General features: G+C 43.0%; 1 protein-coding gene across 4 annotated transcripts in view; it reads left to right on the top strand.

The window, feature by feature from the left end:
- The first annotated feature begins 1,161 nt into the window (after nt 1-1,161).
- HDX (highly divergent homeobox) overlaps nt 1,162-24,763 on the top strand; it is a 100,008-nt gene continuing 76,406 nt past the window's right edge. Inside the window, exon 1 of one of the 4 annotated variants that reach the window (XM_043974280.1) lies at nt 1,162-1,528. The gene's annotated coding sequence lies outside the window, so the exon portion shown is untranslated. Of the gene's footprint in view, nt 1,529-2,085; nt 2,144-24,763 lie in introns of those variants that run through there. The other 3 variants (XM_043974278.1, XM_043974281.1, XM_043974279.1) reach the window with 3 other exon arrangements.

The following is a 24,763-nucleotide window of genomic DNA, read 5'->3' as shown; positions in this document are numbered from 1 at the left end:
CATTTTGGTATGGTTTATCTATGCCTTATGATTTAGAATACAAATCATCACTTTAATACCTGTGATTTCTTTCATCTGTGTGACTGGTCCCTCCACATTAGTTGGTCTCTTTGATAGTTGCCTGGTCTGAAAACTGATCAACTTGTTAATAAGCTTCTCTGCCCTTACTTAGACTGGTCTTCAAAAGACAAGACATACAGTCTCTTCCTGGATCTGTACTCAAAAATCTTTGCAGTTCAACAGGATCAAGGAGATCTGACAGGGTTTATAGGCTGCTGGGATAGCCTTCAAAAACCCAGGATTACCTCCATGCAGTCACGAAGCATCTGCAGACTTTGCTGGAGCTCAAATATTTAATGTCTAGTTTTTCTCTGTTTCAGTGCCTTATTCCTGTTATCCCTGCTCCAACAATACTGTAAGCTTCTTGAGCATAAGGACCTCTTTTTCTGGAATAAAAAGGAGTTTCTCCTTTTCTCCTTTCCCCAACATCTAGCACAGGGTAGGACACAGAACACTTCAGTAAGTGCTTGTGGATTGTTTTGCCAGTAAGGTTTTGGGAACATATTGGTTCAGTCTCTCCTCACATCTGTAAGAAGGCAGATTTGGACTTAGGACCTTGAAACCCCAAACTTCGACATCAGTTCCCTTGTGCTCACAGACAAATAGTACATTAACCACTACTCACAGGGAACTCCCACATAAACCAGAAAACTTGGGGAGTTGGTATGGAAAGAACTCTGCACTTGGAATTTGAACTAGGGGTTATTCTTGGACCTTGGGCCCAGGTCTCAGTTTCCTCACCTATTAAACAGAGGGTTTAGGCTAGACAGTCTCTCCAATGTCCCTTCCAGTTCTGGGGTCTTCTTCTTGGAATTAGAATATCAATTCCGGGCAAAGGAGCTCAACTTTGTCACAGTTCCAGTAAATAGAAAATCATTTCGATGGGAGTCTTTAATGGGACTTAATGTGTGCCTATGTATTTTATTAGCTCCCGATGCCTGTTTCCCCCTCTAACACTGTATTAATAACATAAAGAACCCCACAGCTACACACAATCACGTGCTCTTGGCAGCGTGCAAGAATTAGGCTGCTCCTGTAGGCGATTGTCAAGTTGGAAGACCTGGCAGTACTGGCCCAACAAGCTTATCTCTAGCTCCTGCAGCGGCAGGGATGCTTGGTGATCGGTGCTGTTCACAGAGGGAGTGGCAGACACCAAGAGACCTAGCTATGGCCAGAGCCAGGTCTGGGAGGGGAGGAGGCTCCCCCGCTGCAGGCGGCCATCTCCCCTTCCCCCCTCTCGTGGGTTCTGGGCTGAGGCCGGGGACTGTCCGGAGCTGATCTCGGGCTCCCATTGGCCGCTGTCTGCCGTGACGTCACGATCATGATGAGAATTGATGATCGGACACGCTGATTTCATTGTCTGAGGCGGCGGTGGAGACCCAGGAAAAATCTCGCTGAATCCGCCCTGCCCGGCGCTAGCCCGCCCCGGGGAGCTTCGGATTACGGCCGCTTTCCCATAACGCCCGAGGTAAGCCCCGCACCTAGTGAAGTGGGCTGGGGGTGAAGGGCAAGGGGGGGGGGCAGGGCACTGAGCTACTGGTCCGCCTAGTGGGGGGCCCTCAGGGGCCGAGGCCTGCGGAGCCAGGGCGGCCGAGCAACTGCGTGGGTCCCTGGGAGCCCAGCGTCGCTCCTCACAGGGCCCGGCCGGCGGCGGCGGCGGCGGGGCGGAGCTGGGGAGGGGGCTGCCGCGGGCACAGCCCAGAGGGCCCGGGGCCTGGGGCCCCGGAGCAGCCGAACTCGGGGCTCGCCCCTCGCCTCGCCTGGCCTGGCCTCGCCGGAGGAGGAGGAGGAGGAGAAGAAGGAGGAGGTGGCGCCTTTTCCTCTCACAAGAGGGGGGCGAATTCTGCCGCTTCTAGATTGTACTGGACAGTAGCTTTCCCACAGCCCGACTCTTACGCGCGGAGGGCGCTGCGCCTGCGCAATCCCACCTGCGCGAGGGTGGGGCGCGCGGTGAGGGGCGGGCGGGCGTGCGCAAGCGCATTTCTCCACGGGGCTTGGGGCTGCCCTCTGCCCCGGAGACTGGAGGAGGAGGAGGAGGAGATTTGAGAAGTTGGAAAGAACCCTAAGAGGAAAACTGAAGCTGGTAGGGATGGGATTTGTGTGGCCGGGGTAATAACACCGACTCTTCCGATGGCCAACATCACTGTGAGGTTCTTTCGGGTTGCTTCCCTTGGCCACCACTCTCTTGAGCCCACCTAGCCCGTTCCTCGGCTGTTCCAACCCCATCCTCTAATGCTAAGCACTGAGTCACAACCTGAATTGGCCTTTGTGGGGCCCTCAAGGGCAGAAAATCCCTGTTGCTGAGTTTCCTCTCTCACACCCCACTCCCCCATCTCCCTAATTCTCCCCAAACCACATAAGCACCTTCCAATTTGGAGTGACCTCACATCCACTGGGGTGGTGTTACTCAAAGGCTGAGACTAATTGTGAACAAGCTCTCAGGCCTGTGGTACTTATTTATAGTCATCAGGATAAGTTGTATTGCAGGGCACTTACCTTTCTATGCCCCACCATGCAGTCACAGGAACCAAGAGCTCTTGACTGAAGAAGCTGGGTGTCCATTCTGGGCTTTGACTCACCGATGAATCCAAACGACCAAATTATTCGTTTCTTTTCTCTATATCAAAGCAGTCTTCAAATTCTGGGGGTTTTTCTTCCTTCTTCGTTTCCACTGCTTTCACCCTAGTTCAGACTGTCATCATCTTAAACTGATTAAAAACTCTTAGCTCTCCCCCTTTCTCCTTTCCCAATCCATCCTGGAAACTTCTGCCAGAATAATCTTCCTCAAATACCACTTTCAAGATGTTATTTTCCTGCTCAGAAACCTTTAGTGTCTCTCTCTGTTGCAGCGTAGCAGGCAACTAACTGTACACTTCTGACTGCCTACTGCCCTTTGAGCCCCACGTTACCTGTCCACTCTTATTTCTCACTATTCCCCATTGCCTGTTTCCTCACTGTTCCCGGAACACATATACCCCACTCATTCCCAGCTCTATCCCTTCACTTGGGTTGTTACCCTATGCTCTCCCTCTCCAAATCTCACCACCTCCACCCCACCTACACACACATCTGGAACACCTTTCCTTCTGGATAGCACCAGGTGTGACTAACACAGCATCTTGAATCTGCTCGGGCTGCTCCACATTGTCAATCTTATAATCAACATGCTTTCAAGGCCAAATTCCAATAATCTTACCACATCACCATCTTTCAAGGTTCAACTCAAGGCTTGACTGACTAAACATAGGATCACAGATTTAGAGACAGAGGAGGAAACTGAGGCCTAGGGAGGTTCAGGTTCAGAAGCTTGCCCCAAATCACACCTTCTGAACGAACACACACACACACACACACACACACACAATCTGGGATTTTAACTCAGATATCCTCTAACCTCATATCTAGTGTTCTTTCCATTGTACTACTAGCCCTCATTGATCTTCTCCCTTCTCCTTGGGGGCGGCTAGGTGGCACAGTGGATAAAGCACTGGCCTTGGATTCAGGATTTCCTGAGTTCAAATCTGGCCTCAGACACTTGACACTTACTAGCCGTGTGACTCTGGGCAAGTCACTTAACCCTCATTGCCCCGCAAAAACAAAAACAAACCAAAAAAAAAGAAATAGTATATCTCCACAGGGCTTTCTTTTCCTAGTAGAGGGCTGCCTGGAAAAGCAAATAATATTTTTAGAGTAAGAGCTATATCTGTTGGAGATACAGTCTGCCCATAGACAGACAAAACAGTTCCCTACTTGGGCAATCTGCCACCAATTTCTTACTTCTTAGGCCCCAGGCTACTAAGTGTGGCCAGCTCGAACAATGGAAACATTTGATAATTCAGGTGTCATCAAACAAAGATGAATGTCAAAGAAAAGCATTATGGCATACTCAGGAAATATTCTTATGTAAAGGTACCAACCATATGGCATTTCCCCCACAGACTATTATCCCATAGTGATGCTGTCTGCTCTTTCTCCAGTTCTCCTTTTTGGGGTGAGAGGGAAGGAGAACTACTGTTAGGATTTCTCTTCTTTCCCATTTCTTAATGACATCATTTGTCTCCCTTGTTTTAGGTTTCATCCTTTTTGGATGCTCTCACACAATTCCCTCCTTCATGGATATGTTTTACTTCTGTCTGTTCCCTTACCTCCCAGCCCTGCCCCAACACCTCAGTAAGATTTGGGGTTCTGGGACATGGTGGATCAACTCAGAAGAATTGTAAATCAGCATTTGAAAAATTTGAAGAATCACTGCTGTAGACCATCAGAAGTAAACCATGTATGTTGAGCCTAATTAAGAGAAAATCCTTTCTCTGCCACTAATTAATTTTTTCCTCTTTCTCTAATTTATGCAGTTTACCCATGCTTTTTTTAAGCCTGTGTGTCCATTTATCATGGTATTCCTGGGGTCGTTTTTTACTAGACACTGACAAATTAGTCTTTCAGATCTCCAAGCTGGAGATCTGAAAATGAAATAGAACGAGCTGAATTGATGCTTCCTGTGTTTGGGGTGGGGTGGGGTGGGTTTGGCTAACATAAAGTATGAACATGTGGTATGTTTATTCTCCTCCCTCCTCCCAAATCTTTGGAGTATTATAATTCCTACCTTGATGAGAATTGACATGTTCTCAGGCATTCACTGCTTTTCCCCCATCTTGTGGTTCCTTAACAAGGTGTGAATTGCCCTGGCTCTAAGACCTCATTTTCCCACTGATGAGGCCTTCCTCCTGTTTTGATTAAATTTCACCTGAGCACTGCTCTTTGATTTGGTCTTTAAAAGGAACACAGACAGCTGGAGAGAGAGGCTGAACAGAGGTAGGAGAGGTGGGTGCCAAAGAGACTGGATAGAAGCCTTCACAGCCACACAGCCTGTGATCTTCATAAGACCATAGATTTAGAGCTGGAAGAGAGCATCATGACCAGATAGTCCAACCCCTTCATTGGGTACATTATGAAATTGAGGCTCACATGGGTTAGTTGACTTTACCAAGGTGAACAGTAAGTGGCAGAGCTGGAATTAAAACCATGTGCATCACTATGGTAGAGAATGAGAGGCAGATGCACACTGAGGACTCAAAGGGAGGACGACACAACCATGCGTTTCCATAACAGCAAAAGCATCAGGAAGTGAAGTCCAGAAGTATTTATGAAGTGCTTCCTGCGTTCCAGAAACTATACTAAGCACCGGGGATACAAAGAAAGGCAAAGACAATTCCTGCCTTAAAGGGCAATCTAATGGGGGAACCAAATATAAGCAACTATGTCTAAATGAAACATATCCAAGATCAATTGGAGATAATCCCAGAGGGAAGATGCTAGCATTAAGGGGGATGAAGAGGGGCAGCTAGGTGGCACTGCAGTGGATAAAGCACCGGCCCTGGATTCAGGAGGACCTGAGTTCAAATGCGGCCTCAGGCACTTGACACTTACTAGCTCTGTGACCCTGAGCAAGTCACTTAACCCTCATTGCCCCACAAAAAAGGGGGGGGGTAAGGAAAGGCATCTTGTAGAAAGTAGGCTTTTAGTTGAATCTTGAAGGAAGGTAGGAAAGCTGACAGGCAGGGACAAGGAGGGAGAGCATTCTAGGAACCAGAGATAGTCGCTAAATGCATGGGGTCAAGAGACAGAGGGTCTTGTTTGTTTGAAGAACAGCAAGGAGGGCAATGCTAGTGAAAAGCCATGGGGAAGGGAGAAGAGTAAGGTAGAAGAAGACTACAACGGCGGGAGTGACGGGCTTAGAAAGCCAAACAGAAGCTTTTGTACTTGATTCTTGGAGTTTGTTGAATGAGGAAGAGGAGGTGACATGGTCAGATTCATGCTTAAGGAAGATCATCAACAGATGAAGACAGAACTGAAGAAAAAGTCTGAAAGTTCAGAGAGGTCCACCTGAGGGGAAGGACCAAAAAGAGGGCAGTTATACTTAGACACAGACGATTCCTTTGAGAAAGGCCTCCAGGGCCACACCTGTATGGCTTACCTTTGTACACCCAGGAAGCAGACAGAGCGAGATGGTGTAAACCATTAGGAAGTCAAGAGACAGATACATCCTCTATGACCTGAAGAATGAAGACCAGTGTGGCCCCCCAGGGAGTGGAAGAATTAGCACCAGATGGAGATGTAGACTGCTGCAGAGATCCAGACTGATGGGGAGCCATAGGAGAGGAACCAGTGTTAGCTGGAAATTTGGAAGGAGATGAGATACATTTCTAGAGAGCCATGAAGAATGTACCATACCAAGCTCCATTCAGGGTAATACTATAAGTCAGGTAGGCTATGCAGGTACCTGTGGAGGTGGAGGATTGCCAGAGGGGAAGGTTGCTTGACTCTAGCAATCCTGGATTCTTTACTGTTTGGGAAAGGCACTTTAGAGTAGTACTGTAAGTCTTGAGCAGTAGTGTCAAACTCAAATAGAAATAGGGGGCATTAATCCATACATAAGGATCCCTGCAAGTGCATCTCGACTTAGAAACTATATATTAGCATTATCTTTGCTTATTGTATTTTTACTTTGTTAACTATTTCCCAATTACATTTTAATCTGGTTCTAGTGCACTAGGAAGTGTTGGGGGCTGCCCATGTGTTTGACATCTCTGGTCTAGAGGATTGCATAGGTTCATGGAAAAGGTAGGGCACACCAGAGGAGAGAGTTTATGGTCTCAGGTATGAGTCCTTTGAGTTTTCTGTTGGATTAAATAAAACTCATTCTATATTTAATGTTTTGTTAGCCTGAGTGCTTTCATGGAGACTGATGGTTTTCTTCCCTTGTTTGTGGAGACCTAAACATGAGCCAAAATTCTGATGTTCCCCTGGGGAGACCTGGGTAGGAGTTTGAACCATAGAATGATTAAAAAGCCTTCAAGATCAAACCTGGTGTGTGTGAGCTTAGAGCTTTGTTAATGTACCATAAGAATATAATAATGCACTTTTTCTTTATGGTGATATATAAAGGATCTATAGAATTGACATTTATACAGCATTTTAAGGTTTTCAAAGTGTCATACATCTTTTTTCTCATTTGGTTCTCACAGCCCTTGAGGAAGGTACTATACATGTTGTCACCTCCATTTTACAGTTGGCAAAATTGAAGTAAATTGATTTGCCCAGTGTTTCACACAAGATTTGAATGCAGTTCCTCTGATGCCAAGTCAAGTGTTCTTTCCTCTGTATCACCATGCTTCCTTGGTTAGAGGAGAGGTTTGATCAACACAAATTACTAGGGTCCTTTACCTTGCACATAGTAATATACAGAGTCCTCAACTAAAGTCTTACTTGGATGCCTCATTGTGGTATGGAGGTAACCCTAGGTTCTCGAAGGCTGTGCTAGCAATGACCACACTGGCAGGTCTAACCAAGTGGAAAAGTGTGGCTCAGGGCTGGATTATGTATTTATTGGGTGAGAATCAGTCTAATTAAATGTAAAAAGGCTCTTATCACCAAGACCTTCAACCAGCAGGTGATACTTTTCTTTCGGCTATGGTAACTCCTTCAGAAAGAGTACAGCCTGGGGGGCAGCTAGGTGGTGCAGTGGATAAAGCACTGGCCCTGGATTCAGGAGTACCTGAGTTCAAATCTGGCCTCAGACACTTGACACGTACTAGCTGTGGGACCCTGGGGAAGTCTCTCAACCCCCATTGCCCAGCCAAAAAAAAAAAAAGAAAAAAAGTAAGAAAGAGTACAGCCTGAACCAGATTAAAATGTAACTGGGAAATATTTAATACAATTAATAAGAATATAATAAAACATAGATAATATTACATTTTAAAGTTAAGTCAGTATGTGGCTCACAGCAATCCAGATTAGTGGCCCCTATTTCTATTTGACTTTGACACCACTGCTTTAAAGGACAGGTATGATTTTTTTTTCAATCTTAATAGTATTTTATTATTTTCCAGTTACATGTAAAGATAGTTTTAAGCATTCGTTTTTATAAGATTTCTAGTTGCAAATTTTTCTCCCTCCCTCCCTTGCCTCCCCTCCCCAAGACAGCAAGCAATGTGATATAGGTTAGATATGTGCAATCACATTAAACTTATTTCCACATTAGTCATATTGTGAAAGAAGAATCAGAACAAAAGGGAAAAAGCCTCAAGAAAGAAAAGAAAAGTAGCATGGTTCAATCTACATTCATATTCCACAGTTCTTTTTCTGGATGTGGAGAGCTTTTCGAGGGGGTATGATTTTAACAGGGAGAAATTGGAGAGATGGCATTCATAATGTAGGGCATCGAATATACAAAGACACAGAAGTGAGACTGAATGGAAGGTGCACTGGGGCTGACAAGTAGTCTAAGTTAGCTAGAGCTTAATGCAGACAGATGAGAATAAGACGAGAGAGGGCTGGAAAGGGAGGGGAGTACCACCAGACTCTGTCAGGCCCTGAAAGCCCAGTTAAGGAGTCTGAACTTTATTTAGAAGACATTACTAAAACAGAAAGGAGTTTGGAGCAGTGGAGTGACATGGTCAGATCTGTGCATAAGAAAGAGTAGTCCAGCAGCAATGGGACTGATGTAGAGATTGGCCGGGAAGCTATTCTGATAGTCCAGGGAGGTCCTAATGAAGGCATGAGTTAAAAGTGGTAGCAATGCAGCTAGGTGCTGCAGTGGATAGAGCTCCAGGATGTGGATAGAGTCAGGAAGACTCATCTTCATGAGTTTGAATCTGGCCTCAGACACTAGCTGTGTAACCTTGGACAAGTCATTCAACCCCATTTGTCTCAGTTTCCTCATTGGTAAAATGAACTGGGGAGGGAAATGGCAAACCACTCCAGTATCTCTGCCAAGCGAGCCTCAAATGGGGTCAGGAAGAGTTGGACAAAACAAAAACAACTGAACAACAATTGTGGTGATAGAATGGAAAGGAAGGTGGCATTGATGGGACTTGATAACCGATTGGCTGGCAGGATTGAGGGAAGAATCCAAGATTACACCAAGGTTTTAAACATGGGTGGCTGAGTGAATGACGGAACGAACCACTGACAGAAGTAGGGAAGTCAGAAGGTGATCTTGTGTTTAGTTTATGAAGAAAGGGTGAGATCAAGTTTTGGAGTTGGAAGGTACCTACCTTCAAGCTTATCTGGTCCAGTCCTCTCCTCTTCAAGGTGAGGAGGCTGAAGTCCAATGGTGCTAAGTGATTTGATCCAATTTGCACAGTTCTTTAGTAGCAGACTGAAACACCAGGGCTACAAGTCCAGGGCTCTGCCCTACTATGCCACACAGTTTCTCTCCTTCATCCCATTCTCTTTCCTACAAATTCAGTGATTTAAAAAATGCCTCAGTGATTTTTCTAAGTCAGAAGTTCTTAACCTGTTTGTGTCATGAGTTCCTTTGGCGATCTGGTAAAACCTCTAGACCCCTTCTTAGAATAGTGTGTTTAAATTATTGAGAGAAATGTTAAGTATCAATTTGAAGTTATTAAAAATAATGATTTATGGGTTTTTTCCCATCCAAGTTCATGAACCCCTAAAATTGATCCACAGACTCCTTGGGTGTTCGTGGAGCCCAAATTAATGCCGGTCCTTAGATCTACTAAACAACTCTACTTCAAAGTCATACGGTCACAGATTTAGAGCTACAAAGGATCTCAGAAGCCATCTAGTCCAACCCCATCATTTTAAAGATGAGGAAACTGAGGCCCAGGGCAGGCAAGTGACCTGTCCAAGGTCATTCAAGCCCCAAGTGGGAGAGGCAAGGTTCTTTGACTTGAAATCCAATACTCTTGCCACTGTATCCCACTGTATCATTAAAATGCATTCTGTCAGGAAGTTCTGGTTTAAGTTTGTAGAATGGAATTTCATCGAAAAGATAGAGACTACATTGGAATCACTCTGCTTCTGTGCCTCTTAATCAAATTACAGGAAATTAATGTGTTAATTATGCCTATGCTATGTTATCATTTCATTTACAATAGCTCAGAATAGGATCACAATATGAATTCTTGACATTGATTTCAAGAGTGCAACATAGTAAAATAGAAATCCTGTTTCATTCAGGAAGCATTTGTTAAATGATACAAAGAATAAAAAGGAAAATAGTCCCTGTCCTCAAGAAGCTTATGTTCTATAGGAATAGAGGCTCACATACTTGGATGTTAGCTAGCTAGCTCTGCCACAAGGAGTATTGTGCCAACAGAGAGCATTCTGTTTGATTCTAACCCATGCCCTTATATTTAGGACTCCAATATACCTGTTGATGACCCCTCCCACACCATGGCCTCCCAGTTGATCCTCCTCCATATCTCTTATGACCTATTCTTCCACTCCACCTCAGCTTTGCCAAGGATCATACCCTTAACTCACCACCACCCAGGTGTTCCACTTCTGTGGCCAAGAACTCTGAAATTCCTTGATTTTACTACAGGCTCCTGTACTTTCATTTCTCCCTATGCTTCCCATCTCCTCAACGTATTCTTCCATCTCACCATGACTTTCAGACCCTCTGACCCTTAATTATCTCCCAGGCTCAAGTCTTGCTCTGACTTTATTTTCCTGCTTTCCCAGTCCTGAGTCTATAGTTAAGCTCTAGGGAAAGAGGGCAAAGAATTTTGCATTATGTCTTCTAACCAGACTGGCCCATGTGATATCCATCCATCCATTTCCCACCTCTGTGTATTGGCACAGGCTGTCCCTGATACTTGTCCCTGATGTACTCTCTCCTCACTCCTTTTCTTCAAGGCTCAAATTAAGGACCATGTCTTCTGTCAGGCTTATCCAGATCCCTCTAGTTACTAGAGCCTCACAGAATTTCCATTTACTTCTTATTTACTGCTCTTTGTTCATGATGTTTTTCCTAATTGAATATAATTACACTCCTCGAGAGCAGGAACTATATAATTTTTGTCTTTATGTCTTTTGTACCTTGCAAAATTCCTGATGCATAGTAGGTACTTAGTAAGTCTTTATTGAATGAATGAACATTAAATCAATACATTAATATAGAGAAAACTTACCCAATCTTTATAATCTACTCATTCATAAAACACAATTAAGACATGCTCTCATCTTTGCTTGGGACTTGGCTTTGAAATGAGAGTTACTTGGTTTTCAGGCCCAGTCAATCATAACAATTCATAAAACTGTCTGCTAACATGTGCCAAGGGCAGCTTCCAACCAGGTAGAAGCACAGGTGGTACTCAAAGAAAAGATGCTGGGCACTTACTTGTCCTGTCAACCACATAGAGATATTGGAAGACCACTGAATGGAAAGATGGTAATGATCATCTCCTTTGCACATTTGCACTGCAATAAAGTCTAACTCTGTGTGGATTGTTTGGGACCAGAGAGTATCTTTGTATTAGGAAAAAGAAAAAGGTCAGCAGTGCAATAAGGAGCCACTGACAATACCCTTAGCTCCCTTGAGTGTGCAGCTATTTCCAAGTTACGAAAGTCAGCCCTTTGCTCTGATAGAGAAGTCCCCTTGTATATAGACTTCCCAGCACCACAAAGGGGGCTGGGTAAAACCAGAGGTTCTGATATAGAAGACAGAGAACTAAGGCTGTGCTGTGTGACTATCTGCCATGACAACTGCCCTTTCTGGGGATATTCCTGGTGTTCGACTGTCCTCATAAAAGCTTTCCAAGTGACAGGTGGCAAAGTAGCAAATATTCAGGCAAATTGCCCCCTCATGCTCTCTTGCAATGCAAACAGTAGTGAAGACCCTTTTAAGGGTCATCCAACAGCCATGCTCACCTGTGTGCCCAGGGTAGCTTCTCCCCTCATTTGTGAGGCACTCCAACTGTTGTTCTAGCAACAGCTCAAGCCACTGACTGCTTCCTTCCCTGGGGTTACAGAGAGTAAGAGAATAATTTGGACCATCTTAGCCCAGGTGACCCATTTCCAGGGAGGTGGAACAGAAAGCCTTATGGCTCTTCAGGTCTACCCATTTGGAAAAGGCACTCTGATACCATGGATGAGTAGAGTGGGGCTGGATTGCTTTTCCTTTACTTACCAAGTAGTAATTGAACATCTACGATATCTAGTATCTCCAGCACTTCCCTCACAACTGGTACAGTGGGTATTTTAAGGGTATTTCAGATGAGAGAAAGGATGAGCCTGGGTGATAGCAAGGACCTGACTTAAGTGCGGTGGGGAGAGGGGTTGGCTTAGACCATTAGTAGTATTTAGTTTGGAAGGATAGGCTGAGGATACACTCATTCATATTTCATTTTTCTTCCTGACCTCGAACTTTTCCCAGTGTCAGAGGAGGGAGAGGTTTTAGCATAATTCCTCTTCCTCTCAGCAGAGATGAAAACCTGTACCTGGAAAGAGAAGTCCTTGAGAGATTGTTAGGGCGCTTACCTTCAAACAAAGTTGTTGTTATGTCCTTCGTCATTGAAGAAGACCAGGACATTGTGGTGTCATGCCTTGCAGTGACTTGGATTTAAGTGGGGGAAGGCTGTGCAAAGTCACCAGCCTCTCTCTCCTCTGGAGCCATCCGGGTCTAGTGGCAAGATATACATTAGGATGACTAGAGATGGAACCAGATGTTTGTTTGTTGTTGTTTTTTAAGCAATCGGGGTTAAGTGACTTGTCCTGTAAGTGTCTAGTAAGCGTCAAGTGTCCGAGGCTGGATTTGAACTCAGGTTCTCCTGACTCCAGGGCCAGTGCTCTATCCGATGCTACCCCTTCCAAACCAACTGAGACTAGGCTGAATGGTAAGATCAGTGAAGGCAGTTAGGGAAGGGACAATGAGAGATTGCAATAAGTGAGTAATTAAGTAAGAGACAATGAGAGGATTTCTTAGTTGGGTTCTAGTTAAGGATAACTTATGGTTCTGAATAAGTTTTGTGTGTTCGGGTATTGCTTTGGTTTTTCTGTTGTTTGGTTGGTTAGGGATACTTGTTGCCACTGTCTGTGGGTAATAGTCAGGATCTCGCATCAACATGGGCAGGGGGCATTCTTTAAAAGTCTCTCTTAAATAACTTGGCCCTCTTCTTGGCCAAGCTGAACAGAGGCTAAAAAGAACAGTGAGGCTGAACAGAAGGGGAATTGGGGTGAGTCCAGAAGGACTTCTGTAAAGTACGGCAGAATCAGTTTTACCAGCAGGTTTGAAGAGATTACAGAAACTACAAGTATCTTTGATTTTTGGCTAGCCTGCTCTTTTATGAAGACATAGTGGCAACAGAAAGCCACCTTTGAATATCAGGCAGTCAGTTATCAAAAAATTCCTCCTCCTTCTCCAAACATACCTGTGATCTATTTTGGATGAGCCCTCAACTCTTCTTGTATCAGTGATTCATCGTTTAGATGATGGAGAGGGTCAGTTTTAGTCCGATTTTCTCCAGCTGGGCACTTGTTAGAGTGGATTCCACAGCTTTCTAAGGGACCAATTAGTGCCCTGGTGCATCTATATCTATTGAAAACTATTCTTGATACAGTGGCCCCTTAAAAGTTCTTATATCCTTTAAGGCTGCTGTGAGATTCCAATACTTAGAGACTTATGTGGCAGGATTAGAGAGGAGGCTGGGATGAAATGGGCTGTCATCTCAATTGAAATTTGACTGCCTGCAGCTTAGAATGTTTCAAGGGTTGGCACTGGGGGAACAGTCAAGAAAAAAAAATATGGCTGTTTCCCTCCAGCATTGCAACGGTGAAGATCTGTACAATGGAATTGATTTTCATGGCACGGAACCTGGCTTATCCAGATTGTGTGGGCCTCAGTTTCCTCCTCTGTCCAATGAGGAGGTTGGACTAAGTGTCCTTTCTGGTCCTTGCTAGCTTTGGATCTTCTGAGCTTAGCTGTGATCTGTTTCAGCATGAACCTCTCCCTGGGAGCAGGGCTCCATCTACTTGGAGAGGAAAATTTTCCAGTCAGGGAAATTGTCTTCTTATGTGGCAGCAGGACCCTTTGGGGGACACTTGTGTTGTTTTAACAATTTGGCTTTTAACATGGCAAAGGAGATGCTGTATTCATTAAGAATACCAAAAAAAACCTGCCTGATTATCAGTCCCTTGGACTGATAAAAGCCAGCCAGGTGACTTAGGTCTTATTAGTGAAACAGGTTGTCAGTACTGCCCCCTTAGTTGAGATCTACTCATTATCATTGTCAGAAGCATTTGATGAATAAAATTTTGTGTGAAGCACTATGCTGGGTGCTATACAAAGGAACAGTGTGTGTGTCTTTGGTTCCTCTTCAGATAATCACATATGTGCCTGGGTTTTCTTCTAGTATTCCCCTAGTGTAACATAAATTCCTTGGGGACATGGGCTGTTTGTCATTTTGGGTTTCATATCCTCAGATTATAACCCAGAGCCTTATACTGTACTTAATCAAAATTTAAGATATGCTTGTTGTATTATATTGACTGGTCATTGCCCTCTGGGAGTTTATAATCTAAGGCAGAAATGACAGACATTAATGAGTACCCCAAAAGAACTGACTAAACTCAGAAAGTTAATAAAATCTATCATGTGCAAGCAAACCCCACAAAACAATTTGGGGACCTTCTTCATGAAGCAGCACCATAATGATTGCCATCGCTGAAGTTGAATACCTACTCTCCCACCTTGTTTTTCAAAGGAAGTGATATCTCTTTATTCTCCTGATTCTCTTGACCCCTTTGAAATTGGTTGAAGACTTGTATGGGCGCACCCTCCATTAATGGTGCTTGTCCACAATAGATGCTTAATAAATGCTTGTTAAATGAAGGGCAAATGATCTCCGAGTGATGACAAAAAATGGTCACCTCTTTTGTATCTCTCAGCAGCCTTTGACACTAGTGACTGGAGTAGAGGGAATTGCTTTGCAAGTTTCTATTCCAATCTCTCAGGCCTGACAGTTATATTGAAGCAAGATGTGTAGGAAAAACACCAGTGAATGTAATACCTTCCAAGCAGCCATGGTGGTCTTTCCTTGCAAATGGCTGTCAAGCTACCTGAATTGAATGATGTCAACAGAATCCGAACGACCGAGTGTGCTTGTCATGCTTTTGTTCAGACTGTTCTCTGGGCTTGGAATGTACTCCCTCCTCCTTGCCTATTGAATCCCTTTGCTTCTTTTCACTTCCAACTCAAATGGTACCTCTTCAAAGTCTTTTTGTGTTCTCCCCTGGCTTATTATGACCCACCCCCCAACTCAGACCTCTCAAGGCCCTTTGTTTTGTAACCCTCTAATGGACTTAGATCTGTGTATTTTGTAACAGTCTGTGTTTGTGTCTTCCCCTTCTCCCCTTTCTTGAGGCTGAGGGACCATGGCTTATGGAAATATTGTATCCCTCATATGTCAGCACCCTTGAATACATATCTGTTATAACTGGTGTATTATATTGTTCTGTTAGACCTTGGAAAGTAACATGTTCTATATAGTATCAAAATTGGTTCCACTTCTGTTGGAAGGACCTGAGCTCTCTCCCCTTGCCCTGGCTGGTGGCAATGGCCGTGTTCCCAGAAACCCCACTTTAGCTGTTGTGGCCTTATGCCTAAATCTACCTTTCAAGTCATCTATCCACGTATGGTAGTGATGTGAAATTATAGTGTTAATTCTACAGGTTTAGGAAAAGGTAGTTATTTTATTTCTCTTGCCATTAGATTTGTCTTTGGGCTGTATTATGTAGACTCTTTAATCACAGAGTTCAGCCTCTTAGTCTAAAGACAATCAGCTAATTTTGGGCAAGAGCACTGGACTGGGAATTAGAAGATTGTTTCTAATTAGCTGTGACATTAAGCAAGTCACTTCACCTAGCTAGGCCCCAGTTTCCTCATCTACAAAATGATGGGATGAGAGGCATCATGGTAGAATGGTTAGAAGGGGGAAGGGGAAGGGAACAAGCATGTATCAAATGCCTACTGTGTGCCAGGCAGTGTGCTAAGCACTTGATAAATATTATCTCAGTCGATCTTATTTGATTTCTTGGTTCGAGGGCCAGCTTTGCAGTTTGGTGGACACCTTTTGATAAGGCAAGAAGTTTTACCTCTCAGTGTCTCCAGGCAATTCTCCAAGATTAGAAACAGGAGTTACTGATTTGCCTCCACAGAGGAATTTTTCATGCTAAGAGTTTCCTGAATTGATGACCAGACAAAAAATTAAATGAGGGGATTGGACTCGGTTGTTTAGGTCCTTCCCAGCTTTAGAATCTCTTTTCAGGACTATCATTATGACTCTGATTTGATGAATTAAAATATATATGATACCATTGACTTACCAACATCTGAACGTTGAGGTTTGAGAAATCTTACTAGCCCCTCAGGAAGCAGACACCTACTTACAAGAAAAATTCTCTCAGGTGTCTGGAAGTCCCGTCTGCCCCCCCCCTTTTAATAGGCTAGTATGGAATTCGGACTACAAAGGGCCCTTTCTTTTCCCCTCTAGGTGACATTCTAAGCATAGGTGTATTTCTCTGTTCTGGGAAAATGCGCTGTGTAAACCTGATTTGGAAAACTACAGCAAAATCTAGGCCCAGTGAAACCCAAGTTAAGAAATACAATTATAGCCTTTCCAAACCAGATTCTAACTACTTGACCGAACTTTGGCTGAGCGATTTAGCATAGGGGCTGGGAAAATGAAGGCAGGGAGAGGTAATAAAGGCAAAATCCCATTGTAATGGACTCCTTAGGACATCCAGATTATTCTGGTATAATGAATAGTTGGAAATCACATTCTCATTGTATAGGACTAGAGATGCTCTAGCTTCTCTCAGAATGGAATTAACAAATGAAAAGAAACACTTTAAACTTAGTGCTCCCTAGTGTGAAATGGAAAACTTGTCAGATTTGAACATACTGTGCTTGTGAAAATAAGAGCACTTTCATTAACTAGTGGCTGTAATAATGGAGGAAGTTTTTTGCTTCATTAGCTGAGGGCATGGTAATGTAAACAAAAACAACCCATTCGTTGAATAATTGTCTGTGGCCTGCCTACTATGTGCAAGATACTGTTGGCCTTTTCATTGTAATACATTTTCTTCGAACCTGGGTTCAAGCACCACCTCTGATCTCTGAGACATAATGTCTGTATGACCTTGGGCAAATCGCATGACCTTTCAGTGTTCTAGGAAATTTTCAAGACTCTAAGTTGCAAAGAAGGTGCCACACTGGAGAATTGCTTATACCAATGAAGTCATGTCTAGTCCCTGGGATCCTATAACCGAAAACCAAAGCAGATGACCAGCCAGCAAATCCATTCATTGGGTCTCTGTTTACATGTCAATCTTCAACTCTAGTTATGTGTATGTGTTTTAGTCATTTCAACAAAGGCAGAATAATTTCAGTGTCTTCTAGTGATTGAGAATGTGCTTGAATTTTCTAAGTATTTTCATATATTGGCACTTGTAATCAAGGCATAAGGGTCTAATGAAACTAAAGAAATTATTAACATTCACAATATAATTATAAACAGCGCGAATTCATCAACTAGCTAATTGTCTTTTTCTGCTGCAAATATTAACTTCTATGGCCTTGAGCCTTTTTGGTGGAGATAGAGCTCCTGCCTCTAACATCATCTCCCTTTAGTTTCCTATGAAAACTTACCAAGCTGTATGTAATTGGTGACAGTTGTAGATGAACAATTGTATAACAATGTATATTAACTCTACAGGATTTCTTAAAAATAGGGTTTCTTTGAAGTCAACGTACAATTTCTTTGTTCCTTGACAAAGTTGTAAGCTAGGGCGTTCTAAAAGTTCCCTAGGTTTCATATTTCCAGTGAAGCAATGGAGACCAATTATTTCTTTAAAAGGGAAGAGGAAAGGATGTGCACAAAGTATAATCACTGCCTTTGGCCCAGCAAACAGATAACTAGCAGCCTTTTATACTACTAGAGCACACATTGTATCAGTTGCTAGAACTATCATTAGAAGTTATTTAAATTTATTTTAACTGTTTCTGCAACTTCTGACAAGTTAATTTAAAAGTAAAGAAAAAAACCAAAAAGTAAATGGTGGAAAATGCTTTTTGAAAAGAAGAGAACTGTTCATTATAAATCACAGACCAAAATAATGGTTGATGAAAGCAAGTTCACAGTACCAGGTGATATAGAAATGGCAAAATGCCATTAGGCTATAAGTATCAAATTCGTTACTGTGTATAAACTACTTCTAAGAGAAAATTCTTTGGAAAAACTCTGACCCGCTGGATGTGGCTAGTCCCTCTTGCCCTCTCATTTTGGGGGATTCTTGTCCTTTCCCTGAAGCCATCATAGAGGATTCTTTGCCACCCTAGTGCCCTGGGGATGTTACTATGGACCTTGAACTATTTCTTGGCTAACCTTGTAGCATTTGGGATTCCTTTTTCTTCTTCCTCACTCTTGCTACATGACCAGCCAGTCTCCCTTTCCATCCCCATTCTACTTCTTATGCAAAAATCATCACTGATAATTGACTGCTTGCCTGCCTATACCTCCCATGTCTACATTTCTCCATTTCCTTTCTGGTTACCTGCAGATTTAGTTCTTCTGAGATTGTGTTGTTTCATGATTTCCCAGTTTGTGATGGGTGCTTAATAGCGAAAAAGAGAGACCCTTTCTTTGCACGATGCCCTCTGTCCGGCCACACCGTGCTTAGTTCTGGAACTAACCATTGAGGAGCTGTGCAGGGGCACCATATGTGTGGACAGCATGGCCATCACAGATTGCATTTATGTTCGTGTGCTCCTTTCCACAGGTACAAAGTCCTTTCCCACATCTTATCTCCTTCATTCCTTCCACCTGCCCTAGGAGGCAGGTAGGACAAGTATTCTTATCTCCATTTGACAGACAAAGAACTGAGGCCCAGCAGCAACTTTCTCAAGGCCCTTGACTTTCAAATTCTCCCAAAGCAGGATGTAGACTGGCTTTGCTGGCATTACTTTGAGAATAGCTGCCATCTGCTTCTCTTGCCTCCGATTTGTCCATCTGTGGTGAGGATCTCAGGGCATAGAACGATACTGCCACTCAGGAGAGGAGGTCACCTGGTTTTGACCAGATGTACTTTTCCCAGTGCACTGTTCCTGGGGCATTGGCAAGAGGAAGGAAAGTGCAAAAAAAAAAAGATGTTTGGCAATCACCAACTGTGAAAAACCTCCGGTCAGAACAGACTTGGGCTTCTTGTTATGTTTTTTAAACTAAGCCTACTTTGAGAAGAATTGATTGATGATGGGGCTGCTAAGCCCCAGAGCGTGCATGGAATCCATAATTCAGAGTATTTGCACCCAGATGCTTGAGTGGATGTTGAAGACTGCTGGCGGTAGGAGACCCCTGTATGTGAAAGGCAGTGATTATTTAGTATAATTCTGAGGGGAGCTTGACATCAGCAAATCTTGTTTGTGGCTCAGCTTTTCATTTACAGGTATTAATTTGAACTTCTCATTTGGCTCGGAGCTGATTTTTTTTCTTTAGGGCAGCTATTGACTTCCAAGACAAACTACATTAGGTATGTTTCTTCATATTAGGAAACCCGTGAAATTGCAAGTGGGCTTCTGATGAGTTATCAGTTGAATGCTCTGCCATCGATTGGCTTTTCTAGGGAATAGCTATTCCAGATCCATCTGTTTATTTTTTATCTCCATTCATTTATTTTATAACTTCACTGTCTGTGAAAAGAGACCAAGGCTTAAATTGCATGGGATTTCATAGCCTTGGAGATCTGGTTAACCCTTTTTGGTGGGCCAAAGGAGAAAGGGCTGGGAAATGTGGCATTGGGGGGAAAGAGGATGCCCTTTCTTGTTAACCCTATTGCCTGTGCATCATCTCCCAAATAAGACTTTTCTTAGCACACATGGAGATTTCCAGTGTGGTCATTTGGGAGCAGACATTGTTATTCCAGTCTGTAGTGTTGTTATAATGAAATTTATCTTCTCATAGGCTAGAAATCACAGACTCATAGATTATTAGAGCTGGAAGGGACCAGAGGGAACATTTAGTCCCAAATCCCTCATTTTGCAGATGATGAATTGATTTTTCTTTTTTTTTTTTACCCCTAGAGTTAGCAGATAATTCTGTTTCTTCATCAGAGTAAAGATAAGATAATGACATGGTTCCCCCTGTTTCCTCCTTCCCAAAAGGGGGGTAGGTAACCCTCCTACTCCATCTGTCTGTATGTCTCTGTATACATTGCCTCTTATAGGCTTTTCTGGGTCTGGTTCAGTTTGTTTCTACCTCTGACTGTACTAAGAGCCATTAGCCTTCTTTGCAATCAGAAAAATGCGCAGTCACACCAAGAGGAAAGTGATTCTTCTTCTCTTTGCCAATCTTCTTTGCTCCCCTTTGTTTGAGGTAAATGACTGAGATAGAGGCAGGTGAGTTCCATGTCGGGTAGGGCATTCATTGAACATTCCAACCCACTTCACCCAAAATAGTGAAGTGGATAGAGCACTGACCTTTGGAGTCAAGAAGACTTGAATTCAAATCCTGCCTCAGACATTCAATAGGCAAGTGGCCTTGGGCAAGGCCCTTCATTTCCTGGGCCTCAGTTGCCTCATCTGTAAAATGAAGGATTAGATTGAATGACCTCTTCTAAGGTTCCTTCCAGCTCTCAATCTATGATCCTGTTATCCTTTGTAGCATTCAGCACAGGAATACTTGACCAATGGACCCTGACTAGTCATTGACCTTGGGAACACTGTAGTTGGTGGGAAGACTTAGGAAGTAAGCACCCAAGTTTACTTAGCACCAGGAGCCTCTAGAACCAATTCAGAGTCTGATTTCTCCTCGGTGTTACTGCTTACTTGATAAAGGAATATTACTAATAACAATTTAAATATTTAATCTAATGTTTCTGTTTGACTTGTTTAATCAGCATTAAGCAGAATGAAAACTAGAGTAATGTCTCTGACATTTGGTTCATTAAGCTATTAATGGAATAAATTGTATCACTTTGCCAAAACCCCTACTGGCAGGATCTTCAAATATGCTGATTTTAATCAAACTTTATTTCCAACTCTTTCTCAGTGTGAATTGAGGGCAGTAAAATGAAGTCCCTTTTTTAACCCTCCAAAGGCCTTTGAGAAGAAAAGAAGGGGACCATAATATCTCACCAGACTCAGACACTGAGCATTCTGACCTTTTAGGAACATAATGAAAAAACAAAGGCAAAGTAGAAGGAGGGGTCTGAATAGCCAAGAGGAGAGCCATCAAGTCTTGGGAAATGCTGGGCTCTCCTCAGAGGCAGGACCTTCAGGCCCCAATTTATAATCTCTTTGCTCTTACTTTTTGTATACTTCTAATGAGCTGCATTAGCTGGCTTCTTAGATTAATGAGGGGAAAAAATGGAAGGAATGGAGTTAGGGATGAAGCCACTGAAAAGTAATTGCTTGAAGTAAGGGAAGAGATTGAAAATGTATGTTATGCATGTGTGTATGTGTATATATGTATATGTGCATATATATATGTTTCTAGAGTTTATGTCTGTAGGCATGAAATGAAACTGTGCCTATTCAGAGTATTTGCAGGGCAAATAGTTGTTCACATCCTCAGTAGATCCTGAGCCAGTGACTGTATTATATATAGTTCTGTCTAATAATTGGAAAAGCACCTAGCCAGGATACCTGGATCCTTATCTTGACTCATTTCTTACCCTAATTCCAAGATGTATGACTCTGGGTAGGTTATTTTACCCCTTTTCTTATCTGTCAAGTGAGAGGGTTTAATTAAGCTTTTACAGTTTGTAATTCTGTCATTAGAATTATGGGTCCTCAAGAAAATATTGAAATATGTTCAGTTTCTTCCATCAAAGAAGACAGGGAAGTATAGACTGCATTTCAGAAAGATTTCTATGCCAAATGGATGAAAGAAAAAAGCTTGGGTGCTCACAGAGGTGACCCTTCTGCTACCTGGAAATCTTGGCTGTCCAGAACGACTCATTCACTTGGGGTTCTGAGGAAAGGAAGCTTTGATCAGTATGTTTTCACACACACACAAAAGATCTTTCCCAAAGATTCTTTTTTTTTTTTGTGGGGCAGTTAGGATTAAGTGACTTGCCCAGGGTCACACAGCTAGTAAGTGTCAAGTGTCTGAGATCAGATTTGAACTCAGGTCCTCCAGAATCCAGGGCCAGTGCTTTATCCAGCTGCCCCTCCCAAAGATTCTTAAAGAACACTGGCATTATATGTCTGCTTTATGCCAGCTGAACCTCAGGTATAGTGCTCTAAATCTTGCAGAGTTTTACATAATTCTCTTATCTGACCCTCCTGACAACCCTGTGAAATAGGTATTATAGGTATCCCCATTTTACAGATGAGGAAACCAAGGCTCAGAGAGGTTAAGTTGCTTAGAGTCTTGCAGCTAGAAACAGAGGCAAGATTTGAACCCAAGTCTTCCTGTCTCCCAGTCCAGCACTCCAGTCATCATCCTACACTGCCCCTCAATGAGACTTAACATTGATTTATTGCCTTCATGATGCCTTAAAAGGTTAAATTGTAACAAAATACCACCAGAAAGTCTTTTTGGCCCTTTGTTGCCTTTTTGAAGGAAATAGCAACACGGATGGAGCCGTAACTGGAAAGAGGTGAGGAATGGTAGCCCAAGATAATAGTATCACTGTGGGTCTAGTTGCACCAGAGGCATGTAGCCTGTTCCCTAGAGAACCCTGATCCATTGGGGTTGGGGGGGGAAGGCGGGCCCCTGGAGAAGGGTGACAGAAGAACAGGAGCATGGTGGTCATAACAGCCAGAAATGATCTTCAAAGAGATGAAGTTTGAGTAGTAGAGCCCCTTTTCACCTCTTCTCCTTACATGAGCATGGACACCTAGTAATCACAAATTTAAACTGTGCCATCATTTTTTCAAATGTCCCATATCTGATTGTGGATAATAGGATCATAGATCCAGAAATAGAAGGAATTTTAGAGTCCCTCTAATCCAACCCCTTCATTTTACAAACGAGGAAACTGAGGTCTAAGGAGCTTCTCCAGGTCCTCGGTCAGTAAGTAGGATATGAATCTAACTCAGATTCTTTTCACCATGCCAACAGCAATGAGGATAAAATGTTCAGATTTTGTTTACAGAGAGAACTTCAGATTCACAGAATATCATGCCCATTTTTGTCCTAGCCTACATCAAAATACATTGATATTACCTTTTTGAAGTTGAGATCACACTCTTCTCTAAGGAATGGTACACAAAGCCAAATACAACTAAAGTTTATCTAACCTTTGGGAAGGAACAGTTTATTGGTGTTGCTATTATGGGTTGGGAATCTGCTATAGCACACATTATCCGTCCTGTTTCTCTTTTTCTTATGAATAGGAGCCTTTCAAACAAAAACTTGATTAAAGAAAATGTTTAGCTGAACTGAATAATATTTCATTTGCTGACATTAGTATTCTCCAAGCCTCTGAACCGTGCTACTTACATGAAGGATGTGTTATTTGAACCCTGTATAATTCTGCATAATTCGGACCAACTGGATAACCTTATCCTTTTAACCTCTCTAGTCTTCATTACTTAAGTTGTAGAAGGAAGGGGAGGGGTGTAATGATTGGAATGACGCCACCTACTGGAGACTTTCTGTGAGAAAGCTCCACCATGAGGAAAATGCCTCAGAGGCATTGTGGCTTTTCCTTGGCGTCAGGAAATGACGTTTGCTCATGGGTGCTGTCTATCAAGGCTACCAGCCTCAGTGATTTAGCTCGAAATCCTCTGCCCTTTACCATCACTTTACCCAAGTACAGTCAAGGCTGTATTATCTTGATCCTTTGGGGATTAAGTCATTCTGGAGAGGCAAATTTTCAGGATAGCTTATAATGTGTTTTCTATCCGTTCTGCCCTTTAAACACAAAACTTGAAAACATTTTGGCCATTTTGAGAGGAAGTTATTCCCCATGTCTGAAATACTCTTTCTCCTCACCTCTCCCTTGAGTCCCTGACTTCCATTAAGACACAATTCATGGGCCACCTTCTGCAGGAAACTTTTCCTATTTCCTAGCTGCTAGTGCTCCACCCTCTAAGATCAAATCCCCTTTACTCTGCATGTATCTTGTATGTACCTGGTTATTTACATGTTCATGTTCTCTCCCTCCTTAGAATGTAAGCTCCTTGAGGGCAGGGACTGTTCTTGCTTTTTTCTATGTATCCCCCACATGTGGCACAGTGCCTGGCACACAGTAGGCACTTTAATAAATGCTTGATGGTTGATTGACTGGATTTATTACACATACTTTTAGCTTTCTTAAACAGGGGCTAATGAACATAATTGAATCTTTTTCTTGATGACTCACTTATCCTTATGAACATTAATTATAGTTTCTGGATAGGGGAGGCGTTAATACTCTTCTTGGTAGTATATTGCTTTTATATTTCTATGCCACCTTTCATTCATAAAGTGCAGATATTGTGCCAACTATCCCTGGGAATTATTAGAGCAGTTATTTCTTCATTGCATTTAGCTTCAGGGTGAATTTCCCCAGCAGTTTAAGTCCAAGATAATGACAGTTTGGGGCAGGAGATGAACAGTGTTTACTTTCGATCCAAGCTACATGGAGAATTTACGGTGGTAGAAACTTGTTTTGGTAGCCGTATTAGCTCTGATGAAGAATGGCCCTAGCTCTTCAGTGACCTTGTACTGTCAGGACTTGAAATCCATGGCTTAAAGCTTGGGATTCATTTGCCAGCAGGGTAAGTGTCTGCCTTTCAGGACAGAACTGTGAAAATAACTGGATTCTTGGAGTGTCCCAGGAAAATTCCTTGTCATATGCAAAACACTGCCCCTAGTGATGTGCTTGTTGTTGATCAGTCGTTTTAGCTGTGTCTGACTCTTCATGACCCCTTTTAAGGTTTTCTTGGCAAAGGTGCTAGAGTGGTTTACCA

This window comes from Dromiciops gliroides, chromosome X (genome assembly GCF_019393635.1).
Source record: "Dromiciops gliroides isolate mDroGli1 chromosome X, mDroGli1.pri, whole genome shotgun sequence".
In the NCBI taxonomy this organism is placed as follows: Eukaryota; Metazoa; Chordata; class Mammalia; order Microbiotheria; family Microbiotheriidae; genus Dromiciops; species Dromiciops gliroides.
Note: the sequence above shows the minus strand (reverse complement) of the source record. Positions and strands in the feature narration are given on the sequence as shown.